This window comes from Mirounga angustirostris, unplaced genomic scaffold (genome assembly GCF_029215605.1).
Source record: "Mirounga angustirostris isolate CCGP_5_RB_7025 unplaced genomic scaffold, mMirAng1.0.hap1 SCAF_6, whole genome shotgun sequence".
Classification (NCBI taxonomy): Eukaryota; Metazoa; Chordata; class Mammalia; order Carnivora; family Phocidae; genus Mirounga; species Mirounga angustirostris.
In genome coordinates, this window is record NW_026991714.1 from 7148048 (window position 1) to 7170173 (window position 22126).

The following is a 22126-nucleotide window of genomic DNA, read 5'->3' on the forward strand; positions in this document are numbered from 1 at the left end:
ACCATGACCTCCATATTGATAACCTATAAATCTATATAGCAGTGGTTCTCTGTGGAGGGCAATTGTGTCCCCTGAGGGACAGTTGATTGTCATAACTGGGGGCAGTGGCTACTGGTAGCTAGTGGGGAGAGGCCAGAGAGGCTGCTAAACATGTTACAATGCATAGGATGGCCCCTATGCAACACAGAACTCTCTAGCCCCAAATGTTGATGGTGCCAAATTGAAAGACCTGCGCTGTAGGCCCCCTGGCTGAAGCTCCAGTTCCTCAGTTTCATCTGTGTCTAAGGTGCACTTTATAATATTATGCCACTTCACAACAACACCCAACCTACTTTTCTTGTTTTCATCAATGATCATAATGGGGACTTGCACTTCTGCAGGGACCCGATGTCTGCTGGGATGGCCTGTCCTGAGAGGTCCAGATCATGTTGCTTTTATCCACAGTCCTCTTCCCAGAGTTCCAGAAATACCTAGGGGATTATACTCATGCCATATTTCTCTGTGCTTCCTGCCTCTTTCCCCTCCAGCTTCTGTCTGTTTCACTCAGACATGACGGTCTCTGAGCAAATTTATCTAGAAAAGGGCACTCACATCGGACATCCTTGGGTTTATCACCCTTTATTAAAGATTCCTGAAGAATCATGGAGGGAGCATCATAATGGCACAAGGTAGCCTTTTGCTTTCCTTTATCTCTGCCATCTCTGTTCGAACCCCATCCTTGGTTTACCCTCTGAGAATGCCAGATTCTTCTCTCTTTTTTGAAAAAACAAAACAAAACAAAACAACTTTCTCCTTTTTTTTTATTATGTTATGTTAATCGCCATACATTACATTAGTTTTTGATGTTGTGTTCCATGATTAATTGTTTGCGTATAATACCCAGTGCTCCATGCAGAACATGCCCTCTTTAATACCCATCACCAGGCTAACCCATCCTCCCACCCCCCCTCCCCTCTAGAACCCTCAGTTTGTTTTTCAGAGTCCATCGTCTCTCATGGTTCGTCTCCCCCTCCTATTTCCTCCTTGTTTTTAAAACATTTGCTATTTTTTACATTAATTTAAAACTTTACTGTTTTTGAAATGTTTTCTATTTGTGAGATAGAAAGTGTATTAACTAGGAGATAGATTCAGTAACACAAAACAGAGATGTAGAATCAGAGTGGCTTAAAGATTAGTTCCCCCACTCATTTTTTCTTTTTAGAGTGAGAGTGTGTGCAGGCATGAGCAGCAGAGGGAGAGGGAGAGAGAGAATCTTTTATATTATTTTATTTTTTAAATTTTATTATGTTATGTTAGTCACCATATTAAGCAGATTCCATGCCAGCACAGAGCCCAATGTGGGGCTCGATCTCATGACCCTGAGATCGTGACCTGAGCTGAAATCAAGAGTCGGACACTTAAATGATTGAGCCACCAGACACCTGGAGTTCCCTCACTCTGGAATGTCTGAAAAAACAGGGGTCCAGAGTTCCTCGTTCTTTGCGGTGCCATTCCGAGGCTGTGGTTCTGGTCTGCACGGTCCATGATGGCCCTCTGCGCCATCTTCACTCCACAGGAGGGACAGGGAGAGAAAACAGAGGACACGGCCCTTACTGTGAGCCACAACCTGGATGTTCCGCTTCCATCCCATCGGCCAGAACTCAGTCATATGACTACTCCCAGGACAAGGGGATTGGACCATGTAAGCTATATTCTGACTGGTCATGTGTAGCTAAAGATCAAGAATATCTTTGATCGATAGATAAAGTGTGACAATTGGCAACATCTGCCTCAGAGGGAACTTGGCTTTGGAAAAAGTACCATTATCCTAGCAATAAAGGGCCTCAACCCCTGCCTTCCACTTTCCAGCCTGAACTCCCTTTGCTGACATATTTCTTTCTTTTTTTTTAGTTTTTTAGTTTTTATTTAAATTCCAGTTAATTAACATACAGTATAATATTAGTTTCAGGTGTATGATGTAGTAATTCAACACTTCCATACATCACCCGGTGGTCACCTCGGCAAGTGCGCTCCTTCATCCCCATCACCTGTTTCCCTCATCCCTCCACTCCCCTCCCCTCTGGTGACAAGCAGTTTGTTCTCTAGAGTTAAGAGTCTCTTTGTTTGCCTCTCTCATTTTTTTTCTCCTTCGCTCATTTGTTTTGTTTCTTAAATTCTACATATGAGTGAAATCATATGATATTTGTCTTTCTCTGACTGACTTATTTTGCTTAGCCTAATACTAACACATGTTTCTTGACTACACCATCCTGGAGCATGTTTTCCCCTCATTTCCCATCATTCCAGACCACAGTGACACTTCCCTTTTCTGAGTTCTAAACTGAGTAGAGGGTGCACCATGTAATTTCACACTTGATAACTTATGCACCTCCAGTATGATGTGCATGCATGTGTGTTGGGGGGGTCTTTTGGAGGTATATGGGGAGTGAGCAGACCCGAATACAGAGAGAATTACAAAGGTCCAGAACATGAGAGCTTTGCTAAGAATCACTTTACCTATAGATGAGGGGCATTATCAAGCACTCTTGGGATGAGAGCACCAAGAATTCAGACTGGAAGAAAGACTAATTAGCAAAGAGTAATCGGACAAGCTGCTCTTTGATCTCAGTGAACGCTTGCTTAGCATGAGGAGTTGAATCCTAATGAGAGCAGAAGCTCAGGACAAATAGAGGCCTTGACTTATATAGTAGTAGCAACATTGATGAATTGCCAGTTGGTTTGTTTACCTATTTAGAAATACTTAAAAAGTAAATTATGACATTCTAGAATTCCAGAAGGGAATATTTATTAATAGGCAGGCTATGATTCCCCAGCAATCCCTGGGGTGGGAAAAAAGTGGAGAAAGAATAAAATAGGATGTCAAAAGAGAGAGAAGAAAAAGACTAGCTTGCTTTCTTCCTTCTCCTTTTACCTCTCCTAACAGAGGTAGGCTATGACCCCAGCCTTTCCAATGCATGGAGGAGTCACACAGTCAGTCAGTACTAGGACACTGAACTGCCTCCATCCAGGCTCAATTTTTGCTTCCCATGCTAAGGTTATCCAGCCTTTATTTCATATAATCATATGAGTGGGTCTCTTCTTAAAACTAATTTGTAATCATCCTACGATTGAGACAAGTGTGATGATAGGGTAGGCCTGAGGAGCAGAGCTATTCTTACGAGGGGCTCAGGAGCCTTCATCAAGTAGGGGTTAGAAAGAACCCAGTGTAAGGTCAGAGGGTAGTGTTACCCACTTCTTGTTCAAGGCCAGAGGGCCGGGTTTGGAGAGGAGGAGTGGTTCTGGGAGGTGCAGGCTGCAAGCCAGCCAAGCCACTGAGCAACCACATCTGAGCAAACACACCTGAGCAACCACTCCTGAGCCTTAGAGTAAATTGGTATGGTAGAAGTATGGGAAGGGAGCTGTTTTCCCAAAATCCTTATGAGGCATGGGGAGCCCAAAGCCTCAGGCGTGTTGGTGCCTGGACTTGCAGCAGTAACTCATTGTGCTGCAGTGACTTTAGCATGACCCTGGGTAGTTCAGCCAGAGCCATTCCAGCACTCACTGGCAGCCCCAGTGGGAGGAGGCACAGCAGAGGGTCCTGGCGACCAGCAGTCACACTTGACATCAACATTGTCAACCACGGAAGGCATTGCTTCTGACGCCAACCAGGAATGGAAGAAAATCATGAAGACCAAAGTTATCAAGATAACTAACTCACACAGCAAATGTGAGACATACCTGGGGGCCATGGTTTCCACAAAAATAGGATTGGGTGGGTCTGTACGTGTGTAGTTACCCTCACATTGTCTGGGTGAGAGACTATGGCTGGATAACCCTGGCTGTGGGAGAAACTTAAAGCCTCCAGCCTAACTTTTTCCTTCCATAGAGGAGGAAGCTAAGACCCAGAAAAAGTTAAGGGATGTGCTCAAGTTCAGAGGGAGAAACTAGACTGGATTCAGATTTTCTGACTCTTCGAATGAAAGTCTCTTAGGACAATAGCTTCCTTGTCAGATTTTCATTGACTCATTTATCATTTTTGGATAACAGGGGTACTGAAGAAATTCTGGTTAAAAAAGAGAAGAACAATCTCCAATTTACTGTGTGAGGTACCAGCCGCACCCATGGTCCTACCAGGTCATTGTCCGCCTCCAGCCCAGGCCTTGAGTTTTGCTCTTGGACTTTGACTTAATGGTTCTTTCCCAGGGGGCTCCTCAGCCCAGCTCCTGTTCCCAATCCTCCTGCCATGAGCAGGCTTGCATGGGTCTCTGGTGAACACAATTAGGCGCAAACAGAAATTTCTGTAATTATCTGAGCTTCAGTTGTGGCTGGAAGGCCTGGGCACTGAAGAAGGATGGCCCTGGGGGAGAAAGTCTGTCTTTTTTTTTTTTTTTTTAAGGTTTTATTTATTTATTTGAGAGAGAGAGACTGAGAGAGAGAGAGCACATGAGAGGGGGGAGGGTCGGGAGGGTCAGAGGGAGAAGCAGACTCCCTGCCGAGCAGGGAGCCTGATGCGGGACTCGATCCAGGGACTCCAGGATCATGACCTGAGCCGAAGGCAGTCGCTTAACCAACTGAGCCACCCAGGCGCCCGGGAGAAAGTCTGTCTTGTCATGGGTTCTGACAGGAGGACACTGAGAGCAACTATTCCTGGACTGGAGGATGGAGAGCCTCAGCCATCTCTTCTGCAAAGGAGGACTGATGGTGGCCATTTTCTCCTTCCTTCTGCTTTTTCTCTGACCATTGTCAGCTGTTCCTTCTAGTATCCCTTCTAGTAACCTTCTAATTCCTTGCTTACTTCCAAATTTGCAACAAGCATTTCCAGTGGAATGCGTCTTTATCCTTTTAGAATGACCATAAAACCTAGGGTCTTCACTTGTAAAAAGCTTAAGGTTGTACTAAAATCACAAAACAAAAACCTATGCCCTTGAAAATGTCAGGCTGGAGAGACCGAATATATACCTGCCATCAAAAGTATCCTCAATGCAAACCAACATCTGGTGGGCACTATCTTGGAATCCATTTCTAAAATGCTATGTTGTGCTTCCATGCAGTCTCTTTAATTTTTACACCATCTGTATGTGATTTGTCATGTTTAAATAGATATGGAAATCGAAAATCAGAGAAACTGAGGGACTTACCCAAGGTTACACACAGTGAGTAAGTCTTGGAGCTAGAATTGAAACTTCAGTTATCCATGGAGATCTTCCAGCACCCTGGAGTTATGGACATGATAGCAGCAGACCAGTGTGGTTGGCAATACAGACTACCAGTGTTACTGGCAGTAATGAGGATGTGTGTCCTGGAAGAGAAGGATTTTGCACTGAGCTTTGATAGTCACGAAGGTGAACATAACTAACTTTCTCCAAGCGCCTCTTATGTGCCTACCGCCACGTCATATATGCGGCCTCACTGAGTTCTCATGATCTTGTGGAATTAAAGATCTCAATTCTCACTGTGGCGATAAAGAAACTGAAGGTTAAAGATGGGGAGTAGACAAGGAACATTGCACAGCTGCTGGGGATCAGAGCGTGAGTTCCAACCCAGTCTGCCCTCCAAGTGCGTGGCTCCCACACAGGTGGCCGAGAGGGAAGCTGGGACTTTCAGGTGCGGGAACTCTCAGGAGCACCAGCACCTGAGAGGAGAGATGTCTTATACAAAAGACAAAAAAAGAAATGGATTAGATGAGACACTAGCTTCAAAAGGGAGAAGGAGGAAAAGAGGCTGAGGCACGGGGAGAGGAAGTATCTGGGGGGTCCTAAAGTCCAAGTGGAGGTGGCAGGTTTGATAGTCCTGGCTTTGGGAATCTGCCTGGTCTCAGGCAGGGCTGTGACAACAAACGATGGGGTGCTAACAGATGCTTTTACTCTCCGTGTATGAGACAGAAAAAAGGACAGTGATAGAAACTGGGAACCGCTTGGGAGAGCATTGCTAATCTCTCCTAATTCATGACCATGGTGATAGTTGCATTTTTGAGAAATTGGCGATGTGCCCAGCTCTGATCTAGGTGCTTTACATATATTTATCTCTTGAATATTCCCAATTAGTTTACAGACTATTATTATCTTCATCCCCATTTTACAGAGCAGGAACCTGGGGTTCAGAGAGGCTAAGTAACTCCCCGAAGGGCAAATGACAATTAAGCGGTGGGGCCAGGATTCCTATGAGGTCTGTGTGACTTCTTAGCCCTTGAGCTTTACCTTATACCATGCTGTTTCTCACCATTCCCCCTATCACTTGGTGACAAGGGCACAGCCTTCCAGAGCATTCTCAGATCAGCTCAGGGAGCTGGGAAAGAAGATGCAGTGGTGACTAACAGTCTCTAGTCCCAGGCATTGGGCTGTCCTGTACCTACGAGCACTAGATCAGGTGTTAATTTCTCTGCCTGGGCTTTAGAAGTTCTGGGCATGAGATGTTTCAGCTTGAGCTTGAGATTTAAACAGGCTGTTCTGGAAACAATGGGTGGTGTCTTTCTTTGGCACAGCTGTAGCTTTATAAAAGCTTCAGAAAAGGTGCTAATTGTTCACAATTTACCCACAGAGATTCCCCATTCATAAATACTCTCTCTTCTTTCAAAGAAATGGACTAGTTCTGGGGCGCCTGGGTGACTCAGTTGGTTGAGCATCTGACTCTTGATTTCAGCTCAGATCATGATCTCAGGGTCATGAGATCAAGCCCTGCGTCGGGCTGAGCGTGGAGCCTGGTTGGGATTTTTTTTCTCTCTCTCCCTCTACCACTCCCTGCCCCCCTACCGCTTGCTCTTTCTATCTCTCTCTCTCAAAAAAAAAAAAAAAAAAAGAAAAAGAAAAAGAAAGCAACTAGTTCCTATGAGCCAAATGTTGTTGCATAATGGCAGAGACTTTAAAATAGATCAAAGAATATATCAAACTTTTCCACTCTTCTAACTGCAGGGGAAGTGAATGGAAACCCCAGGGAGTTGAAAGATAGTAGGTCAAGAGCAAGACATTTCTTTGAAGTTTCATGCTTATGTTAAAAATTTGTGTAAAGTTTCCACTCCCACAAACGCATCTATGTTTTAAGATTAAAATGTATTTAAAACTGGAGAGAGGCACCATGGTAATACAGTAGATTCATGCACTCCCTACTACACCTCCTCTTAATTCTGAAGTCCACAAAATCCACGTGATGCACCAGACATGACCATTTTCAAGGAGTTCTCCATGTGGCCATGGGAGCAGCCCTTCCAATCCCATATGTTCTCTGTCATTAAAGGGAGACAGCACATTGAGCTCTTAAAAAAAAAAAAAAAGAAAGAAAGGGAGACAGCAGGTCATAACCCATTGCAGTATCATGCACAAGGACAACTGCACAAATGTACACACCAGGTTTGCAACCATATAGACCATCAGGGTTCTCAGGACGCCTGAATGCCAATGTGGTTCAGTGGTTAAGGATGGGTCTTTGCACTTAACGAGCAAGGATTCAAATCCCAGCTTTGATGATAACAGCTTTAGCACCTTGAGGTAATTATTTAGCCCCTTAAATCTTAGACTCAGGAAGGTTAAACATCTAAATATATGTTATAGTATTTAGAACACTGCTGGGCATATTGTAAATGCTCAGTAAACGGTAGCTTTTAATTGTGGTTAATTTTCAGATCACTAGATTTATTTTTGAATGCAAATTTTATTATTTTTTTTATTTTTTATTTTTTTTGTTTTTTTTTTAAAGATTTTATTTATTTATTTGACAGAGAGATACACAGCGAGAGAGGGAACAGAAGCAGGGGGAGTGGGAGAGGGAGAAGTAGGCTTCCCGCGGAGCAGGGAGCCCGATGCGGGGCTCGATCCCAGGACCCTGGGATCATGACCTGAGCCGAAGGCAGACGCTTAACGACTGAGCCACCCAGGCGCCCCATTGAATGCAAATTTTAAATTTAAAAAATATATAGTTAAAAATGTTGCAAATGATTGTGGTCTTTTAAAAGGAAAATAACTTCAGGTAATAGGAGGTGGGGCCTTTGAGAGGTGATTGGGTCATGAGGACACAGCCCTTATGAATGAGATTAATGCCTTTATCAAAGAAGTTCTAGAGGGGCGCCTGGGTGGCTCAGTCGATTAGGCAGATGCCTTCAGCTCAGGTCATAATCTCAGGGTCCTGGGATCAAGCCCCACATCAGGCTCCCTGCTCAGCCTGTTTCTCCCTCGCCCTCTGCCCCTCCCATCTGCTCGTGCTCTCTCTCTCAAATAAATAAAATCTTAAAAAACAAAAACAAAAACAAAAGAAGCTCTAGATAAAGCTCTGACCCCTTCCACCTGTGAGGACACGGTGAGAAGTCACCCGCTATGAACCAGGAGGAGGGCCTGCACCAGAATGTGACCACGCCGACACCTTGATCGTGGACTTCCCAGGTTCCAGAGCTGTGAGTAATAAATTTATAAGCCAACTAGTCTGTAGTACTTTTTAAAAAAGATTTTATTTATTTATTTGAGCGAGAGAGAGAGTGAGCAAGCACGAGCGGGGGTGGGGGGCAGAGAGAGAGGGAGAAGCAGACTCCCCGTGGAGCTTAACTGACTGAGTCACCCAGGCGACCCTGTAGTATTTTTTTTTTTTTTATAGCTTTCTGAGAAATTTATTTTAGAGACCCTCAGGAATAGAGAAACCCAGGGCCAGTTCAGAATCAAAGAATAATTGTTGATTAGAGGGGCTCATGCATAATGCAGACATAGATCTCTTGATTGAACTAACACAGCTTGGTGAGAAAATGAAATATTAACACTTACTGGACTCTCTCAACCATGATGTGGTCAGAAAAACTGCAATGGTTGTTTGGTGAATTAAAAAAATGTTTCCGGAAGGAAACATGGATTCTATGTCTGCAGCCCTGGATATGGGGGGATAGAATTAGCTTTGTATTTGTAATTGCGTTTGCATGTTGAGCCATATGAAACTGTCAGTATTTGGGCATCTTTGATCTAACAAATGTCAATTTCATATGTTCAACTGAATACTTCTTACAAAGACATGAATCACAAGAGTTTTTTTTTTTATTCCAGAACACTGTAAGTAATATGTGTTTGCCAAATGAGTGCTCTGGGTAATGCATACAAGTGTTAAGGGAGAGAACAGATTGGTGGCGTGGGCTGGGGTGGACTAGACAGGCTTACGAGGGGCATGCAGTTTAGATAAGTGGAAAGAAGACAATCAGTTCAGGCAGAGGAAGGACCATGCTATGATCTGTGCAGTGGTTCCATTTTCTTGTAACTCAACAATATTTAGGGAAGTCTGTGATATTAGGGAAGGTGGGAACCATATACTGGAGAGACTAGAGTACTCAGTTAAGGAACTGGAACTTTTCCTATCAGCAATGAGGAGCCACAAAAATTTTCTAAGGAAGGGAGTTCTAGGATCAAAGCAATATTTTAGGAAAATTTCTGTAGATCTAATATCAGCATGTACTGAAGGAACTAGAGCCTGCAGCTAGACACACCTGGCAGGACAGGGCTTGGGAAAAAAGAACCGAGATGCAGGAGAAGACCTCAGAGACAGTGCTAATTGTTAAGGTCTCAGCGGCCAGTGGCAGAAATTGAGAAGAACTTTGTCTTTCCATGTAGATGGCTCTTCCTTTGCTGTAATTGCATGAAGAATTCAGTGTAGATGAGAGCAACCAGAAGGGACCTAGGAGAGAATGCTGGATGTGACTGGGACTTTGAAGAGGGTAGGATTTGGGTGGGTGCAGAATAAAGAGGCTGAACTTTTGGGTGGGAGTGGTAGCATAAGCAAAGATGCAGAGGCCTGGAGCTGACATAAGGGACACTTGACAATTCTGGGGCTGACTGGGTACCACTCAGTCCTACATTTCTCTCCCCAAGTCCTCCTCCTCCCTCACCCCGTTTGATTCTTTTCTCCTTGTCCTAATGATATGACCATGCCAGTTTCTTTATCCCTCTGATGCAAGGAGAAATTAGCTGATAAAGCAGTGGTCAGATGAGGCTAAGGGAGCTCTCCTTGACCCAAATTTTAGAGACATCATTATCAACTACAACTAGCGCATTCCCTCTAGGGAGATGAATCAGACCTGGCGGGTTGCAGGCAGCTTCCTGCAGCTCTTCCTGCAGCGTGCAAATTTGATCCGATGGGTGGGAACTCAAAGAAAATAATTAATTTCTACGATTCTTTCATAGTCACACACCAGACACATATTCAGGAAACTGTCATAAATATTCAGGAAGTGTTCATGAATATTCAGTGAATGGTAAAAAGATCTGCAGACAGTCCTCACGGAGTCCTCTGGAAAGGAACTCCTCTGCTCTTTGCAAGCTCCCTGTCCACAGGGCTGGCTAAGAGGAAGGGGCAGTGGTGGAGGATGAGACGAAACAAGCTTTGCTGTGCGGGCTCCTGGGTTGATGTTCCACCTCTGCTGGATTTGCACGTGTAACATCCCAGCCAGATGCCTGGCTGCCCTCCCTGCTGCATCGAATTGGATGTGGATTTTTGTTTACTTTATTCATGATACTTGAGCTCCAATACTTACAGGGTTCAAAAAACAGGTGGCCCTTGAAGACGTATAGATTCTCCTGGGTAGCCTCCAAAGTCAGGGTGAAAGGAAAAACATAAGTTTATGAATTCTTTGCGTGCTGGAGATTCAACATAGTTTTATATCCTTGAAAACCTAAAATAATTTCATTGAGGAGATGCAGGCTGGCATTTGAATTGTAGTTAATTAATAGGGAAGGTGGATTAATATAATACAATTTTAAAATTACACTTTCACCTTAAAAATGTTAACATTAAGAAGAAAACTTCCTGCATAATCCTACTACTCACACTCTTAAAGTGTATTTTACTCTTTGATTTCTTTCAATGTTTACTTAAATGTATAGATACGCTATATTAATACCATTAGAACACATATATGATTTTGCATTCTATTTTTTCTTTGCTTAATATTATTTGAGTTAGGAGATTTATCTTAGACCTAATCACATCTCTCTCTCTCTTTTTTAAAGATTTTATTTATTTATTTGTTGGAGAGAGACACAGTGAGAGAGGGAACACAAGCAGGGGGAATGCGAGAGGGAGAAGCAGGCTTCCGGCTGAGCAGGGAGCCCGACGCGGGGCTCAATCACAGGACCCTGGGATCATGACCTGAGCCAAAGGCAGATGCTGTGAGTAATAAATTTATAAGCCAACTAGTCTATAGTACTTTTTTAAAAAGATTTTATTTATTTATTTGAGAGAGAGAGTGAGCAAGCACGAACAGGGGGAGGGGCAGAGAGAGAGGGAGAAGCAGACTCCCCAGGCACCCCTCAAAGGCCAATGTGGTTCAGTGGTTAAGGATGGTTCTTTGCACTTAACGAGCAAGGATTCAAATCCCAGCTTTGATGATAACAGCTTTAGCACCTTGAGGTAATTATTTAGCCCCTTAAATCTCAGACTCAGAAAGGTTAACTGGGTGCTGAGCCACCCAGGTGCCCCTCAGATATCTCCTATTAGCAATATATATTCCTCTCCCTTAAAAGAAAGCTCTTCTAGGATATACATTTTTTTTTCCTGGCTTCATCGAGGTAAAATTGAGAAATAAAAGTTGTATATATATCAGATGTGCAGTGTGATATTTTGATATATGTAGCCATTGTGAAATGATCCTCACAATGAAGCTAATGAACACATCCGTAGGATATACATATTGTGATGCAAACAAGCATTTTCTTAACATTTCTGCATCTGATTCTCACTCATAGAAGAGCCAGAATCTGTTTCAAGGTTGATGCTGATCTTGGTCTTGTACTTGTAGAAGAAAATAAATAAACTACATGACAAGAAATACTAGGTCACATAATATGCAGGTTGTTCCTTTTATTAGATGGTGATATTGAGATAGGAGACAGTGAGATTATATATCTTGGATCAAATTACATATTTGCATCTTAACAGGAATATAAATCAACTGGCAGTCTCTATGATTACTCAGCTAAATATACTTTTAAGGAGACTAGTATTTCACAAATAAACTATGTATATCTGTGCCCTTTTCAACTCTACTATCTCTGGATTAACAAAACACTCCTCAGATCTCACCTTCCTCCCTGAGGTTCTATGTTCCTTAGGATTTTGGATGGGGCCAAACTCCCAGGGGCTATTGTGCATTCAGCTTGGTGCCGCTGGTCTAGGAGGTGCCAGGATTCTGGTGAGTAACTGAGCCCAGGGAGGAGGTTTCATAACCTTGTTCTCTGTAGTCAAGCAGATGAAAGGATTGGTCGCAGGAAGGTATCCTGCAACCCTAAGGCTCTACATCAAGGGTACATAGGTCAACTCCGGCTCAGTAAAATCCTGCAGTGTATTTAGCGATCACCCATTGAGTGTTTGCTGCATGCTTAACTTTCTACCTTTGAAAAGCTCAGAGACCCATGAGGGAGAAAACCATACAAATGAATAATTATAGGTCAATGCATTAAGTGTTATACTAGAAATATCCCTGGGAATAAAATGACCTGGTGGGCATGTGAAGGAGCCACAGTGGCAAAGGGGATGAACTAGATAGAAATGACTCAGACTTGACTGACCGGGAGGATGGTGTTGCCCAAATAGATGTAGAACGTGAAGAAATAAGAGGAGAAGCAGGACTTCGTTGGCACTGGGAGCAGTGTCTGGCATGACTGCAGGGCAGCTCAGTGAAAATGTTCACACCGCCATTAGATGGATGTGCTGCTCAAGAGATAGGTCTCGACTGAAATTATAGATTTGCCAGCAATCAGCAGTTGGGTGATAGCTGATGCTCTAGAAAGAGGGGAGAGTACCAGGGGGAGTATACACAGAGTAGTAAGTGGCTGAGAAGGAACGCTTGGGAGAAACCAAGGAAAAGGTGTGGTCTGGTCTCTCAAGGAAAAGTCTGATCTCTCAATCCAGGAAAGAAGCTGGGACCATGTTGCAGTTAGGGTGGCACCTGGTGTGCTTGTGTGAGTGTGTGTGTGTGTGTGTGTATGTATGCATATGTGAATTTTATTTAAGGTAGCAGAGAAGGGGCTGAATACAACTACCTTGAATTTTGTAAATAGTAATCACCATTTAAATCCCCTCCATCAAGTGATTGTATTTTCTGTGTCATTTGCCCCTTCTAAATATTACCAGCACAAGAACCTACTATAGAGCAAACTGTTGTTGTTTTTCATGAGGTAGAACGCATCATTTTCTCCTCAATTTCTTGTTTTCAACCACATCATTTCTGATGCCCACCATGGATGTTTACCAACAGCACCCATGATATAAATAAACATGACACTGTGTCATCCCAAGGTTTTGGTATCTACTTTTGCCTCTGCTGTGAATTCTTCACACTCGTGACTTGTATTAGAGGGTGACTCGGTCACAGTGAATGCCTTGTCCTTTACAGTGAGCTGGCGTGCCATCTTACTTTGTCAAAGCCCTGTCAACACTCAGTCCCATGGCATTCGTTCATTCCACAAGTAGTTCTTGAGTATCCACTTTGTGTGTACATGTATGTGTACATGTGTCTGTGCTATACTCTCACACTGACTTATTAGAGCCATGAGGATATTCAGTGACTGTCTGAGGTTATCAATTATTGTTATCATTATTGGTTATCACAGGTGGTGCAATAATTCCATCTCAAGACTCTTTTCCTAACATTCCTTCCAATAGAGAGGGTTAGCAGCCTAATATAGGAATCAGAAAGATGACATCATGGACTGTCTCCACTGTCCCACACCACCACCGCCCCCACCACCACCAACAACAACAACACAAGCTACCATTTATTGAATACTCCTATGGGCCAAGCACTTTGCAAATACTTAACCCACATTATCATATTTATTTCACTTGACATATAAAGAAACCAAGACTGAAAGTTAAAATACTTCACAAGAAATCATACCTATGATTTGTGGCACAATGGGGGTAATGAAATGACATGAGTGTCTTAATAAGGTTTACTGAGCAGTAGTGTGAAGTGGAGGCAGACTGAGCTCATGGAATTTCAGAGTGAAAAAAAAAAAACATAGGCAACAACAAATATTTGTGCAATGCTGAAGAGGGGGTGATTCTAGAAAGGATACTGTGAGGATAAAGCTCTTATCCCCACTTTCTTGGAGACTTCCCTATTCCCTAACCCTATATGTCCCATCCATATAGTAAGTGTTTGGAGATGGTGCTAAAACTCATTGCAGCTTCTAAAGGCTATTTTTCTGTGAATTGGCTTCCCTGAAGTCACACAGCTAGAGGATGACATTACAGTGAAATGTTTTCCCTTGACTTTTATTATCAAAATGTCCCACATATAGCTAGAGATGAAAAGGCAGCAAAATGAATGCAACAAAACAAAATGCCTTGAGGGAAAGAATGAGTAAATAAGTGGTTTTCAACTGTCATTACTGTTTCTGGGCTAAAGCAGAGGAAAAGCAAAATTATAATAGGAACGCAATGAGCTGCACTTTATTTTTCAAGGGATATTGATTTCAAATGTTCCTGTTCCCAATTCTTTGGGCAATTGCTGTTTTTGAGTGTCCCAATTGATCGCATTTTTCCCCTGGCCCCCAAAAGGCTTAAAGGAATTGGCCTCACAAATGCTTCCATGAAACACGGCACTGCCCTCATGGTGACAAAGGGGCATATTTAGCGCTTGTTTTAACCTTTCTTCTGATTGAAGTAGGTGCTCAAAAGGCTGGGAGGGCAAAAATAATTGCTTTAGATTTTTTAGCACAGACTGTTACTGCATAGGGGAACGTTGACAGTGTTTATGGGATACAGAATGATCTCAAGCCCCTGGAATTGCTTAATTGACTGCTCTTCTCTGAAATCACCTACGGGGAATCTCTGCTATCATTGCATCTTAAATATTCCTTAAAGAGGTCATGCTCATCGGGAGATCCCCTATATTCACTCTTTCTCAGACGATTGTCCCCATGGCGCCTTTCCCTCTCCTCACATATTTTATATTGTAGGCTTTGACTTTCTTATTTCTGGGAGGGAGACTGCATGGTCTAAGTCTGGGGCATTTTAACATGGCTGGCATTGTATTATTTGGTCTCTGGTGCCATTAGGTTCTCACTGTGTAACCCTCCTGGTGAGCTAAGTTGGACACTGGGTCTAATTGGAGATAGGAAAGAGAATATGTTGTGTATTTGCAACTAATATGGGCTGGAAGTGACCTTGATAATCTTTTCCAGCTCTTTTCAGGAGCCTCTGTGGGATGCCTTTGCCCTCCTGTCTCACTGCTTCCAGGCTGCACTTTCCATCTGTACCTCCAGAATACTTTTCCAGAAGGCAGACCTTCATGGGCAGCATTATCCAGCTGCCTGACCCTCTGGCTTCTACTTCCACCAGTGGGAAGCCCTGGCAGGAGATCCAGGGGCAGGAGGCGAGAAGGGTTCAGGTCTTTTTCTTCTGACCCGCCTCCCCAGTGCCTTTGGTTGAGTGGTTTATCCCTTCATGGAAGGCTGCAGGCATTCCCTTGCTCCACCTATGGAGTTGCAGGGGCCACGCCTTCCCCTTGTTCTTTCACCTAGGAAGCGTATGGCTTCCCACCCTCTCTGAATTCTCCCACACTTTTATGTAAAGTCCCCTTATTAAACTTCCTTAAACCACCCCTTTTTGAGGATGCCATCTGTTTCTGCTGAGACCCTGACTAATACAGATATAGAGAAGAAGTGTCAGCAAAGCATCCCCCAGATTCCCTGATGGTCTCAATCTCTCTCCTCCAGTCACATCCTGTTGGCCAAAGGCTGGCCTATAAAGTACAGTGTTTTCAAAGAGTGATGATATACGATGGGGTGGGACCACTTTCATGGGTATACAATCTCACAGAGCCTGGCATGCAGAGGGCCCTGGGTTGGGTTAAATGCTCTGTTGTTACTATTTTGAAATTCTTAGTAAGTTTTGAACAGAATAGGTAGCCAGTCCTGCATTGGAGTGTGGAATGGAGGAGAGGACGAGCTCTTAGCCGTTCTTCTTATCCAAGGGAAAGTGCTTCATATTTTCTTTTTTTGTCCCTCACCCAAAGCAGAGGACACTAGTCTGATTCTAAGGTTGTGGCTGGGAACCACTCTCTACTCTTGGGAAGAGGTACCAGGGGTCAGGCACAGGGCTTTCTTCTCTGCTTCCCCCGCTCCCCACCCCAGCTGCTCTTAACCTAAGGACCAAGTCTGTCTGTCTGTCTCTCTGTCATTTTCTCCTTCCAAATGCCCTTTACATTTTTTTTCGTAGGGCCAAGACTACAAGAGAAGAGCCTGGCATTGAGAGCTCTCTCCCTTTTATTCCTTCAGTATTCTCAGGCACTCCCTTCTCTTTGGCTTCCTATCCTTGCAGCTAATTGGAAATCTGGGTGTGGGCTCAGGAAGAGGAGGGGGCCTTTCAAACCCATCTTTAGGCCTTGGGCTTCAGTCCATTATCAGAACTATGATTTGGAGTTTCAGCCTTGCTAATAAGTTGGTACTTCGATTTTCTTTGCTATTGTTTCCTGTGAGTTCTAGAATAGAGTAGGGAAAAGAATGACTAACAAATGGAACAAAATGTGAAAACTCTCCTTCCTCTCCTCTACTTCTCCTTTCCACTTGAACATTTGGGCATACATCCTTCCACACTGCCCCTCCATTAACATTCATATATATACATTTAAACACACATTTAAAAAGTGGAATTTTTAGGTCTACACTGCACATTTCCTAACTATACCATACTTTCCATTCTTTGAACATTATGCACTTTTTGGGGAGGATTTCATGGCGTATTCTGCCAGCATGCTGATTCACTCTTCAGCTGCGTACATTGGGTTGTTCAGCCAATTACAAAGCCCAGCTTTATACTTCAATTCTTAACCTGTTCATTTCTAAAATCTCTATAGTTGATTTTTAAAAAAATAATCTACTTTGTAAAAATACCCTTTTAAAGTGTGCAGTTAATGAGTTTTGAAAAATGTGAAGAGTTTTTGTTACCATCACTGTGATCATGATACAGAATGTTTTCATGACTCCAGGAAGTTCCCTCACACTTCTTGGCAGTCAGTCCCCTCGTTCCCATCCCTGATCCCTGGCAACCACCGGTAATGCTTTTTGTTACAGAGTCTTGCCTTTTCTAGAATTTTTTATAAGGGCAATCATATCGTATGAAACATTTTGAGAGTGACTTTTTTCCACTTGCAAAATGTTCTTAAGATTCATCCCTTTTATTGTGTTATTGAAGCAGCTTATTCATTTTGTTGCTGACTAGTGTTCCAAGGGTGGATGTACCACAGTGGTTTATCCACTTGCCACCTGATGGTTGTCTGGGTTGTTTCCAGTTTTTGGTGTGAACATTTGTGCCTTGTCGATGGCTGCTCTTGTTCCACAGTAGCCAAATTCAGTCGTTGTGACAGAGAGACCATCTGTCCTTCAAATCCAGTAACATATACTATCTTGCTCATACAGAAAGTTAGCCAACCCTCATGCAGAGTATATTTAAAACTGCTGTTTTAATGTCCTTCATTGTTACTTCCATTAATTCTGTAATTTCAGGTCTTTTTTTTTTTCTATTGATTAATTTTCTTCTGCTTATGGTCATATTTTCTTGCCTGGTAAGTTTTTACCTGACATTGGGAATTTTATTTCATTATGTGCTGAGTTTTGTTGTATTCTTTATTAAGTAGAGTTGGAAGGCATTATGGCATTTGGTTAAGTTACTTGGGATCAGTTGAATCCTTTTGAAGTTACTTTTAATCTTTGTTAAGGCATGCCCAGGGTTGTCTTTGGTCTAGGGAGAATTTCACATCATGACTAAAGCCACAACTTCTGAGGGCTTTGCCTGAGGCCCCTTGTATTATGAGGTCATTTCACTCTGCTTTTGGGGACATGAATGAATCCCGGCCCTATGTAAGGTGTGGAAATTGTCCAGCTGACTACTTTTTCATTGTCCGTTCCTTAACCTTGGGAAGTTTCTTTCACTCATCCAGAGTTTCAAGGGGACTTTTCTACAGATCTCTCTGAAGCTTTCTTTCCATGTGTCTCTTCTTTTGGATGTTCCATTCCATCACATCTCATTGACTTGGCCTCCTTGGACTCTCATCTCTGGCTCTTTGTTTGGGTTTCTCCTTTCTGTGTGGCAATCTGGAAAATCCTCCAGTTGGTCTTCTGTCTCATAGAGATATGAGATCTGCTTTGCCTGCTCTCCAATGTCTTAAGACTGCTATTTCATATATTCTGTCCCATTCGCTACTGTATTATGTGGAGGGAAGTCCAGTCCCTGTTCCTCCAACATGGCCAGAAGTGGAATTCTCGTGTTGTCCTTCCTTATTGCTCAGTTATCCTTTTATTTGCTTGGCTTTATCTTCCATACAACAGTGGGCAACTCTGGATTTCACCCTTTCCAATAATCTAAACCCAGTAGAAATTCTTTCTAAAGCTCCATTTGAATTAGCCTCATGTGATCGATATCCCCACTTTTATGTCATCTGTTCCACCTCTTGTGTTTTAAAAGACTTTTCTCACTCAATGATCTAATCCCCTAAAGTCCCCTCTAACTATCTATGTAGCCTTCTTCTTTCTTTTTTAAACTATTAATCTCCAATTTCTTTGAAGTTGATTTGTTATGAATATAAAATCCTTGCACAGCTCTCTGAAGATATTTACATTTCTTCTAATGATGGCTTCATCTTGTTTTATTTATTCTGCCTTTTCAAGTATTCTGTCCCTCAATTTGGGGAACTTTTCCTTCTTTAATGGTTTTAGTTTCTTCAATGTTTTGTAATAGTTAATTGCTCATTTTTGTACTTGGTAATTCCTGTTGGATTGGAGGGAGGCGTCATTCCTTCCTGAGTAGCATGAGAAGGATTTCTCACAAAGAAGGAGGGTTCTTTTACTTGACTAAGGAGTGCAGATGGCAGCTGGATGGACAATAGCAACAAATATCCACCTCACTATCTGATTATCTTCTAATGATTCTATCATTTGCTCCCAAATCATTTGATTTTGTGCTTTTTGTTCCAAAAGACCCTATGCTCCTTTCTACCTTCTCAGCATTATTCATGATTATTCTCCCACATAAAGGGCCAATATTTTTTTTTTCTACTTGTGAAAATTCTTTTCTTTCATGCTGTCAAGATGTTTACCAGGGCGCCTGGGTGGCTCAGTCGTTGGGTGTCTGCCTTCGGCTCGGGTCGTGATCCCAGGGTCCTGGGATCAAGCCCCACGTCGGGCTCCCTGCTCCGTGGGGAAACCTGCTTCTCCCCTCCTTCTCCCCCTGCTTGTGTTCCCTCTCTCGCTGTGTCTCTCTCTGTCAAATAAATTAAAAAAATAAAATCTTTAAAAAAAAAAGATGTTTACCAAATTCTGTGTTTCTCACAGACTTTTGAAACACATAGAAAATAAGAAATATTCCAGTGAATGAAGCATACCAAATGTAAGTAATAAGCAAGACACATCCTTTGGGGAAACTGCTGTTAAAAAAAAAAAATCCAGTCTGTATATGCTAAAGTGAAGCAAGGAAATTGAGTCCTTAAATCTTTAAAAATCTGTTTTTCCTCAAATGTCATTCCACAAAATTGGAAATGAAGGGCTAAAAGGTGAGGAGCAGGAAGGCAGGGAGAGGGAGCATCCATCATTAACACAGAAAGTAAAATTGTACAAATTTATGCAGTTTATTGTAGACTAAGATCATAGTCTGGGACACCAAATACTAGTATAAGAAATTCACCATTTGGCAGGAGCTGGAAGATTTATACTGCTGCCTGAAGACCAGTGAGGAGCAATTAACTGCCTTGGAATAATTCCCCTTCCCACTCCAAATCCTGGTTTCTGCACTGTGCCTCCACAGGGAGGGCCGCTCAGTTCACTACCCGGCTGACCTTTAGGGCCTCTAGGTCCCCACAGGCAGTTATCTCGATGGTCCCCTTCCTGGGTCTTTTCTTCCATGTTCAGATGGAACTCACCTCTGAACATGATGGGCCTGAGGCTAAGGGGCTCAGAATCATCAAACACAACAAACCCCAGACTGGGTAATTTCTTGCCACTGTTAATGCAGAGCTCCACCACATTTCCATAACTTTGAAAAAAAATCTTTAAGCTTCGATTTGTCCACTTCATGGGGCGTGTTGGTGACTATAGGGTGTCTCACAGTTCTTTGGGGTTCAATGTCACCTCGCTCACCAGCCTCACAGATGGGTCTAGGTCCCCTCTGTGGAGGAATACTTATTTGCTGTTCTCACACTCTTAGATCCTTTTGAGGCCTCGGTGGTGGAATCTGAGATTCAGACTTAGACTCTGGTCAAGGCTGTGAAGCTGGTACTTGAAAAACATGAGGTGGTATCCCAGTAACTGAAACAGCTCCACTGAGTGGAAGGTCACCAATGCCCAAGAAATGTCCTTAAGTCTTCCTATATGGTCTGAGCTATGTCTGTGGGTGCTGGGGAAGAACACTTCTGTGTGTCTCAGGAGCCGGTTCTTCTAATACTAGCTCAGACTTTTTCTGTTGGATTTCAGACATAGCTTCTTGCTCTGGTTCTGGTTCAGCAACACGTTCCTCTAAATGTCCTTCCAAGTCATTGCTGACAGTCTGATCATAGAAAGTTCCAGAATCATCAAGTACCACCTCAGGTGTCTGCTGTCTTTCTTCAGGTTCCTCTGCCTCTTCCTCAGATTCCTCCTGAGGCTCAGTGACAAAGCCACCAAAGACCTTATCTTGGTATCTGAAAACATCGTGAATGTAGAACTTATTTGCAACAGAGTCCTTAGGAGCAAGGAGGGCAAATGTCTGCATGGATCTCCTCAAAGCCTGGTTGTTATTAGAGAGCAACCCCACCACGGGGACCACCACACCATCATTCAGAGTGGCATGAGCATCAACATGACGAATCTTAGTGTGGCAATTGGTACAGTTTTGTGACATTACTTTGCTATGGATTTCTTTCTGTCCATAAACTGCATCTGCTGGCTTTCCCTTTGAATCCAGTCCCCCACAGACATAAGAAGGGTTCCTTCCATAAAATCTGTGAAGCTTGTTGGGGCCTGGTTCAGTGGTGTGTAGTACCTCCTCATAAGTTCCCGCCCCACCAGCAGGGGACTAGGCTTCTCTATAACCATTTCTTTGGTCAATTCAACCTGTGCAGCTGAGCAGGAGTGGAACAAGCTTTGCTCCACAGCATGGCAGAAGGCAAAATCCCCTCACACAACTGTGTCTGCCTCTAATTGTGAAAATTCTATACAACCTTCGGGCCTAATATAAGACTCATCTCTTTAAAAAAATTCCTAACTACTTTATCTCTTCTAGTTAATATGGCTCTTTTGGTGAATGTGATTACAAATGTGACTTCAAGGTTATTTCAGTTATAATAATTGCTACCATTTGGGGGGCTTCTGCTATGTGCTAAAGCCCTGTAGTGAATATGTCATATATATGATGTGATTTAATCCTTATGGGATGGGTGTTAATTTTCCATTTTGCAGAAGAAGGAACTACCTTTTAGAGCAGGACATCATCCAGCTCAGAGATCCCTGGACCAAATCTGGATGGTCACTCAAAGTTGCTTGCCCATACCACACTCCTGCAGTTCCTTCTGCCCAACCTACATCCCTGAGCCCCATACATGTGGAATCGGCCAGGACTCTAATTCCAAAGATGGATTTTACTGTCAGCATGGCAACCTCAAAATTTAGAGAAAATGAAAATAGCTTTTTTCCCCCATTTACAAATAAGATCAAAGATACCTAAGAGGGCAAATTATCTGAGGTTTTCATAACTTGTTGGAAAGAGCACTGGTACCAGAATCCTAACTCTGGGTCTGGAGCTCTTTGGCACTGCTCCTCCTTATCAGTATGACTTTCTCCTTTGGCTGGAAAGAATATTGTTGAACAAGTTAATGTTCAGAACACATGAGTTTAAAGGAATTTTTCACCTCAGCCAAGATTTCTTTAGACTGAACATCTGAATTTGGAGCTAAGTAAAAAGCACAAGGAGAGATAGTTGGCTTAGGTTCATTTCCAGTGAGTCAAAAGTGCTATAAAAAACAGAAGGATAAAGATAATTGTGCTGTGCACGTCAGAGGTAAAGCCAGAGGAAGCACAGGCCAATATGCCATTGTCTAGTTAGCTTGCCCACAGCACCTCCTAGCCCTCCCTTATGGCAAGGGGCTTTATACGCTGCTGTCTACAAGCCAAAACAAAGGCCCAATGCCAAACCAGATGCCATTTCTTCCATACCACAT

The 22126-nt window shown here is 43.0% G+C and overlaps 1 pseudogene; it reads right to left on the reverse strand.

The window, feature by feature from the left end:
- Positions 1-20313: 20313 nt before the first annotated feature.
- On the reverse strand, positions 20314-21005 carry LOC123845644 (ras GTPase-activating protein-binding protein 1-like; annotated as a pseudogene).
- Between the last annotated feature and the right edge of the window lie 1121 nt (positions 21006-22126).